The sequence below is a fragment of the Neopelma chrysocephalum genome, unplaced genomic scaffold, assembly GCF_003984885.1.
Source record: "Neopelma chrysocephalum unplaced genomic scaffold, ASM398488v2 Primary Assembly neopelma1_67, whole genome shotgun sequence".
Lineage (NCBI taxonomy): Eukaryota > Metazoa > Chordata > Aves > Passeriformes > Pipridae > Neopelma > Neopelma chrysocephalum.
Genome location: NW_020897726.1, coordinates 4,152,447 through 4,161,599, shown reverse-complemented (window position 1 = coordinate 4,161,599; position 9,153 = coordinate 4,152,447).

Here is a 9,153-nt window from a genome sequence, read left to right as displayed (position 1 = left end):
TCTTAAATGGAGCCACCTCACGGATTTTGGATGGACATGTTTGTCAAAATACTGTTTTATTGTAGCAGCAGTGGAGGCTGAGCCTGTTGCTTTAACCTCCATCAAAACACTGAAGGGTGAAATATATATACTTGCTTAGAAAAAAGCACAAGTCACAACCAAATAGGCTGTCTTTTCCACATCATTGGCATTTACAGTTTTACACCTAATAACACCATTCACAGCCAAAGCAACTGCTCACCAGACTTCATTAATATTCATAGTGGCAATCCAAGTAACACAACTTACAACTGCTGTCTATTCCCCACACTTCATTAATAGTTACAGCTCTATAGATGATTTAGCTAGCTTATATATGTTCACAGTGGTAAATCATAATACTAAGGCTAACTTGCACAGTGACCTTTCAGGCTAAGTAGAATCTTAAAATAAAAGCTGGGTTATGAATTAATGATACTATCTTCAATAACTTCCATTCTCATAGTATTTAGCCTTGTAATTCAGCTTGTATTGAACAAAGAATTTTCATTTGCAGCATAAAGACTCTGAAGAGTAAAATTGAAGCAAAGTCATGTCTATGGCCTACTATGTAGCAAGACTTTTACCAGAAATCATTAGCATTTTCATTATGAGTCCAGGCATACTTAGGAGATGCTACAGACTGTATTGTGTAGGTATAATAAAATAACAAATTACTTGCATGGTTAATTATTATTTGATACAAACTTTACCGACCTACTTCCATGTATCATTTTTGACATTAGATATTTAGTATAAACTAGTTCCTAGAGTCCCTCTGTACTCAGTGGGGATAACCCAGCGCCTCTGTAGGATGATTCATTCCCTCTGCCCAAACACCGTTTAATTCCCTTGTCAAAAACTAAAAGGCCCATTTCCCAACTGTTTGAGGGAGCTGGAAGAATGACTGTGTGGGATGTGGGATGCAGACTTGGGGACAACCATAATTCATGTGAGGGCAAAGTGAGTTTCCATATATATTTGCATATATATATTTTGGCCTTCTAAAAGTGGTTCACAGTTGTCTTACATTAGATGTAATTAGATTACATTAGATCTAATGTTACCACATTAGATCAATGTGGTAACAAGTAGATGTCTTAATTATTTCTGACAAAGTGAGTAATGGAGCTCTATTTCATATTTACAGCCTTTACATTGCATCCAAGAAATTTGGTCTGCAAACAGACTTTGATCATGATCTCTAACAACTTCACAGAATCACAGAATAAATAAGGCTTGAAAAGACCTCTGAGATCATTGAGTCCAACCTGTGACTAAACAGCACCATGTCAACTAGACCATGTCACTAAGTGCCACGTCCAGTCTTTCTTTAAACACCTTCAGGGACTCCACCACCTCCCTGGGAAGCGCATTACAATGTCTAAGCGCCCTTTCTGTGAAGAAGTTCTTCCTAATGCCCCAACCTAAACCTGCCCTGACACAGCTTAATACTGTCCTCTTGTCCTGTCGCTGGTTGCCTGGGAGAAGAGACCAATCTCCACTTGGCTACAACCTCCTTTCAGGTAGTTGTAGAGAGTGATCAGGTCTCCCCTGAGCCTCCTTTTCTCCAGGCTAAACAACCTCAGCTCCCTGAGCTGCTCCTCATAAGACTTGTGTTTCAGACCCTTCACCAGCTTTGTTGCCCCTCTTTGGGCTTGCTCCAGCACCTCAATGGACCGTACACAGTACTCGAGGTGTGGCCTCAGAGTGTTTGAGTACAGGGGAAGAATCACTTCCCTAGTCTTGCTGGCCACACTATTTCTGATACAGAAAATTAATATTTCAAATAATTTTAAAATACTTTTCACACCCTGAAAAACGTGTAACTTTGTGTAAAAGATTCCTGTTCCCCATCTTTTGAAACACATAGACAGAAACCACAAAAAACTTCATCTAGTTTCAAGATACTTTAGAACAAGCCATGGAGCACCAAAGAAACCTTGCAGAAAAAAATATGCTGATGCAATCTTCATTGTTGGCAGGAGCTCAGCAGAGGTTGGAGACGCTATTAAAGGAGCAAAATGTAGCTGATAGAACAATGATGTCTCTTTCCTTGCAGGGAGACAAAGATTTGCAGCACAGCTGGTCCTTTCTACTTACTTCAATGCTCATTTCTTAGCCATGCCTACTCCCAAAATCTGCCCAAGTGCCCTCTTTGGTGTGTGACATAAGTTGTCAAATCATGCAGTAGCATAATGATGTTTAAGCTGCTAGGCAGTTTACGGTGCATAAAAATAGCTAATGGAGCAGAAGCTACTAGTGTTCATCCTTTTATACCATTTGCTTTCAAACTGATAATGTAGCAGAATCCATTCTCCCACCCACCCTTACTCCTGGGTGTAGAAAAAAATTTCCTTTTCTAGGAAAGGGAGTTTTGGGGCACTAGCTAATATTATAGTAGGACAAGTATTGCTCCAAGTGCCTAGTACTTAACTGGGGAAACAGGAGTGAGATAGAGAAAGTAGAAAAATAACAGTAAAGTTTTAAATGCAAGGAACAAACGGGGTTTCTCAGCTCAGAGCTGCTCTGTCCTCACTTGTCTAGAAGGGCTCAGTAGGGTCCAATCTACAGCTCAGTGTGGTGGGAGTGTCCCAGCATCTACCTGTGTGGATAGGGCATCCCTACCCCAGCCTTAGTTACAGAGACATATGAAAAATACACTTGTAAACCTCAAGTGAATATTCAGAATTATTTGGCTTTGTTCCATAAACTAACATTTACATTAAATAAGGAACTCTAACCAACTGCTGAGGCAACTTTTATCTCTCTCTGAGGTGCTGCTTGGCCTGAGAATCTGTCTCAAGCTCTGGGTTTATTTTTTTTTTAGCCTTTCTCTTTCATACGTGGGACAATCTTGAAGGGTGATGGAACATATTCTGAGGGTGGAGTAGAAGTGTGGAGAAAGGAGCTTTTTTCCTCAAAGTATTGTTTGAAGACTCTCCCAAGCCAAGTCCTATCAGCTACAAGTGTCAATGAAATTATGAAATGTATGGAGGAAGCAGTGAAGAAGAATAAACATTTCTGACCACACCTACTAAATGGCTCTGCCCACAGGCAGCAGGCAGCACTAGAGAAAAGCAGGAAGAATTATTGAAGAATTATTCTAATCTACGAGCAAACAAGTTGTGCAATGAGGAGTGCATCCCTTGATATCATGAGAGGAAGGCTTTTGGTTTTAACGATTAAGTCTAACTTTTCTGAGTGCTGGGGAATCGCGGCTGTTAAATAGGGCATCAGGCACACCCATGCAGTCTTGTGTGCTTAGGTCCCATCTCACATCACTACTCTGTGTACACTGTGGTCTCTTTCTTGCATTCTCCCAGGTAGGTACAAGGTCAAGACTGGGAGAAAAGCCTTGGTGTTGTGTTGCAGTGTGGAGTGAGTCTTGGAATGGGATGCCCCTTTTGAATGGCTTGATCCTCAGCCTTTGCTTTGTGTTGCATTGCCTCTGTCCATTATGCAATGTTACATGCTTGGAGGAGGTTGTGCCAGGAGACCAGAGGTTTGAGAGGTGCGTCAGTGGCACATTTGTTGGCTCTGAAATCTGAACACCACACTCCCAATGACACCTCCACAGTTACTCCATTTTGCCTTTCATCATAGATCGTAAATACATTGCAGATGTAAGATTTTGCAAACCACCTATCAGAAAGCAAAACAAGAGTCTGTGTGGATTTGGGGATGGAGATAAGACTGACTACAAGTGTACAGTCAACTAGAAAATGCAGTAGTGCATTAGTTTATCAGCCTCTCACCCTTCCCTGTGGTCAGGGCAGAACTGGTCAACCTGTCAGGGCTCCTCCACTCCAAGTGCCATGAGCACATAGCAGAAAGCTCGGGAAAGTAAGAAGGGAAATGCTCATAATAAATAATTTTGAAGTATTTAATGAGCTAGAGAGAGGTTTTCTTGAAGGATGATTTATCCTCTGTCACCTCTCCTGTTTACTTCCAAATGGTGTCTCGATTGCTTTTCTCATACTCATCCCTCAATTAAAGCCTCTCTTCACTTTTGCCTTCATTTTCAGTACATCACTTAACTTTCCTTATTTTATTTTTAATCAATGATCTGGCACTTTTTGCCTTCTGTAAGCTCATTGCACTGAAAACTTTGTCCTTCATTGCTGTTTCTTGGGAGCAGGGAAATTAAATTTGTTTGCTCCAGACAAAATAAATTTGACTCCTTATTTTGTTTCCTCTCTTCTAATGAAGCCAATGTGGTTTAAATCACTGGCAGCATAAAATTATTTTCTGGGATCAGATAGCCCCTCTTCTGTCATTTTTGGCAATGCAGGTATATTAAAATTAGGTCTCTTTTGCTGACAGTATTTTTTGCAGGATAAATCAATATCTGCAATAATAATTTGTGGGATTTAAGCAATATTAGTATTCTCTACTATTTCTCATAGATCTATAATTTTTCCAATCTCTTTTCTGAAGATGTCCCCTTGGCTATCTGCAGCAGATGTACATGTAACTCTTGAATTGCAAAGTGAGATAAACATGTAATATATATATGCTCGCTGAAAAACCAGCCATGTAGAAAAAAAGGGTAATGCACTTATTAGCATGGCTGTTAAGCAGATGGAGTTTATTCCCTTCCTCATAGGTCTGAATCATTTATTTGCTGGGATTTTTTCAAGTAGCACTCTATTTCTTTCTGTTAGCCATATCATCAGTATGTGACTAGGTGAAGGTGAATGTGAATATTGTCACATAGAGAATATTAGATTTTGGATTTCCAGGGGCAGAGTCTGGCCCACCACTGTGAACAGATTGCCCCTCTCTATTACAAACTCACGCTGTCCCAAGTCTCTCTACGTCAATAAGTGGGGCTGCTCGTCCTTTCCTAAACAGGGAGGAATGTGTTTCAGTGGCCTGGAGCATGATCTTGCGCACTACCTAACAGTGTGGGGAAGCAAACAGCTGTCAGTCTCCTGGGGCATTGTGTTCTTCTGCAGACAGTTGATCACAACACAGAAGTGGACAATAACCTCCTGGGAGACCAGCTAATACTGAATAATTAAGACTGTGTTTAAATATCTGTGTTGACAGCCAGCTCCTTACTAACCAGCTGCTGATACTATTGAAGTCCAAGACCATATACAGCTCAAAGAAGAGTGAACAGGAAGACTTGAATTCTATGGAAATGAAGATAAATGTCCTTACTTTGTCATTCAAAGTTGTCAGTAGCATCTCATAAGATGGGACATCCCATATAAATTATTTATCCTTAGTGCAAACCAACAGTCTCATGCTGCTGAAGGTAGAAGCAGTTATTTGTGTTCAGCCACATGATGAAAATCATTATCTTTTATGTTTTAATTTTTGGTGTATTTGCCAACTGATCACCCAAGCAAGTTCAGTCCTAGAAGTACATTTTACTCGTTGGTCTTACCAGTTGCTTAATACCTCTCAACATCTCCAGGATATCTTTGTGTGATTACTAAGGTGCACGTTTGTGGTATAGTTTCATTTGGCACTAATGGAATGGTATAAGAAATAAAGTACTAATAGCTTTATGAATATTTATTATAAAGTCATGCAGCTACTATTGGTAACATATTATTCTCTTTTGTGAGTGCTTTAATGACTTGTTGTTTTATTCATGCAAACAGTTGAAACTCCTGGGTGTTTCACAAATACTAGAATTCGTACCTCCCTGTCCTCCAGAACTGTAATTAGAGTCAGGTCCCACTCTAGGTTTGCCTTTAAGAAAACATCCATTTGCAGAGTAAAAACATACAACTGGAATATATCACTGAGATGCTTTATGTAAAGTACATTAAATGCTAATCAGTGACTACTAATCAGCCCTCAAACTAGAACTTGGTGAACCACCTGAAATCAGGCCCAGTTCACAAAAAAATTCACAAGGAGGAATATAACAATTCTTCAGATTATTTATTTGAAAAGAGAAATTTAATTAAGCTGTGTCCTGATGAGCATGCAAGTCATTCACACACTGCCTGGGAACTGGTTTAGCTACAAAGAATGTGCCAGACCCACTCTGCTGAATCCCATTGCATCCTCAAGTCTGGTCACAGTTATTTCAGTCAGACCAGCACCGCTTTGCTTACAATTTCCACATGCACATTGTAGTGTGATCCTGGGGATAATAGAAATAGTTTTGAAAAGTGGAATAAGGGTGTTCACTAAGCTGATCTCCAGATTTAAGGAATGTGTTAGGATGTCTGCTAGTATGGTGATTTTTTTTTGGTTTTTTTTGTAATAAAAATAATCTCTGCTAGGATATGCTGAATCCAGGAATGATCAATTACAAAAATGCAGTTGTTCCAGAAGGAATAATTTAGAAAATTCAGTCCATTTAAAAAAACTTCTATTGGTTGCCAATGATGCGCATTAACAAAAAGAACAACAAAAAAGGTGAGTTTCTTAGCAAGATTTTCAGCTAAAGTGCTGATTTCTCATCCAAATCTATGATGTCAACAAGTACAATAAAACTCTTTCAGTAGATGGATGGTCTATACACCCCTTCTTAGAGAATAAGAATGTCTCAAATGCAGTGATAGTTACCATACTAAATGAAAAGTAATATAATTCCCCAATCTGCAGAATCCTGTGAATTATCCTGCACTGCAACTTTATGCAGTTCTTTAGGTCTGTCCTCTGTATTTAATAGTGAACTATGATTTTAGTCAACTTCCTGTTGTGATACATTAGAAGGAACTGTTGCAACATTGTATTGCTCCAGAGCAAATAAAATCACTATGGTTTATGGAAAACCGCATATGATTCATCTGAGTAAACAGCTGATCAACTGGGAAAATAAATAAAATAGAACAAAGTATATCATTACACTGAACCTTCATGTATAGTTATTACTGTTCTTTACTCTTACTGGAACATAACACAAAGGCAAAATAAAAGCTCAAGGACCTTGAAGAAAAAGTACAGACATCAAGTAAAAAAAGTCGTTGCCCAAAAGATCTAAAAATCTTGGTCTCATTCTCCAATGTCATGTCCCAAAGTGGGGCACAAACCCCATCCCTGTCTGTATTCCACCTCAATAAAGTAAAAATTACAGTCTTGTAAACTCATGCCAATGTATGTCCTCCAGCTGTACCCCTCTGGCTCACACTCAGAGCCTCAGAATTGTCCTTACAGGCATCTAAAGTAAGTCCACATGTCTGTACCCTGTCCCTGTGGATCTGACCCCATGTCCTGAGCTGGGAACATAAGCCCCAGCATTGGCAGGGTCCTAGCAGGGGATGTTGTACTGGGATAACCGCCCCTCCTGGATTTAGTGAGCATTGGTAGCTGCCTGTGTCAGTAGCTGCCTGTGTGTATCTGTCAGGGAAGTCCCTCTACTGCAGCCATCACTTACCCTTTTTTAGAGATGCTTTCTGTTCTACCAGCATTAGACCTACCCTATCTTGGGATCTGCTGACAGAGACAGGCCCATAGGCTTACACAGAGAATTTCTGTCTCTCTGTAGCTTTATAGAATGAAAAGGAGGTATTTTCCCACTGTAAAAACAGAATGAGATGGCAAGGAGGTGAAGTACTGTTTGAATAGAAGAACCCATTAGCTTCATGATTAAATTTTTGTAGCTCTGAGAGTAGAGCTCTGTCTTTGCAGCACAGACTTGCAGTTTTCCTTGTTTTCATTGTACCACCCCAGTCCCTGACACTAACACTGGTACAGATCTTCTAGGGACTAACATCAGACAATCCTGTGATATGCTATTTAAAGCAAAATTTGGCAAATATTTCCAAACTCATACTTGTCTGTACTGCAAGCATAAGAACTACTTCTGAATGAGCCTCCCTCTCTAGATGAGAGGCATGGATTGAGAGAAGATCCTCATCAGCAAAAATCCCTAGATGATCCCTAAAATGACTCACCAATATATGAACTAGTGTCCCTGTGGGAAGAAATTGTCTTCAGATCTAATTTGGCTTACTTCTTCCAGTAGAGAGAGATTGCAGACCTGCAGTGATTGGAACAATGGTTGCACTTCAGAAAACAACTAGTGGGAACGGAAGCTGGTCCTAAGAAGGTTTTAGGAACCAAAACAAGAAAATAGACTGCGTGTGGACTCAGCATGTGCAGCAAATACAGCAATCATTACAAGTAAAACCTCTTCCCTAAAGTGGTCTTTCTTCTGGGCTCCTTGGCTCCTTTGCTAGCTGGGCAACTTAGAGTTACTTTCAAGAGACTTCATTATTAGGTGAGAAAATGTTATCTGCATTGTAACTTGTTTCTTGCTGAAGGGGAAAAGATTACCATGACAGAAGGGGAAGGAGGAGTGTCAAAGCACTAGCTGGGATAGAAATCCTGCCAGAACCAGGCCCTATAGAGAGAGGAGATTGGGGATGTGGTTGGAGGTAAAACTGTAATTGCTTGGGTTAAATCCATGTCAGGAAATGGAGTGGATGTCAACTAAGGTATTACTAATAAACTTTGTTTTATTAAAGTACCAGAATCAAGACATCTGACAGAAGCTTGCTTCATTTCTAGTATGAATCCATCCTGATCAGAACAGGGTAGCATGAGTATCCATACAGGCGCTGCAACTGCTCCCAGATGCTTCAGGACAGACACCCTTACCCATAATGTTTTTCCTATTTCTTATTTTACTGCTTGCAAGAAGAGCTCCCAGTAACTTTGTGAGATCTTGATGGGTTGCTATGGACCTGCTCTTCCCCAGGGCAGAGTGGTCTCAGTGTCTTGTTCTCCAGAGTTACTGACCACACATCTCTTAGGGCTATGTTTGTCATCAGATGGCTTGTGACCAATTTTCTGGGCCAACAGGAGAAGCTTGTCTTTCTGATGGTATAAACAGCTAGTATTCAATGAAGTCTTCTGTCTGAGACTTGACATGAGAAGTTTTGCCTGTTTCCTCACAACTCTCTGAGATCACAGAAAGCTCTGGCAGATCTTGTTCATGGTACTGCTAAGGAGAGCTCTGAGAGAAGTACCCAGGAGTGCAGTGCAATTCCACCTTGGAAAGCACTGACTGTGGGCATGAGGAGTTCTACACCCATGCCATGGAGGCTACCATTATCATTCTATAATAGTGCCATCTTAGTTAATGGTCTAGTTAATGGTAGGTGAGCATGAAGCATCCTAAAAGACTCTAGTCCCTTTCTGTCAGTGTTCTGCATAGGG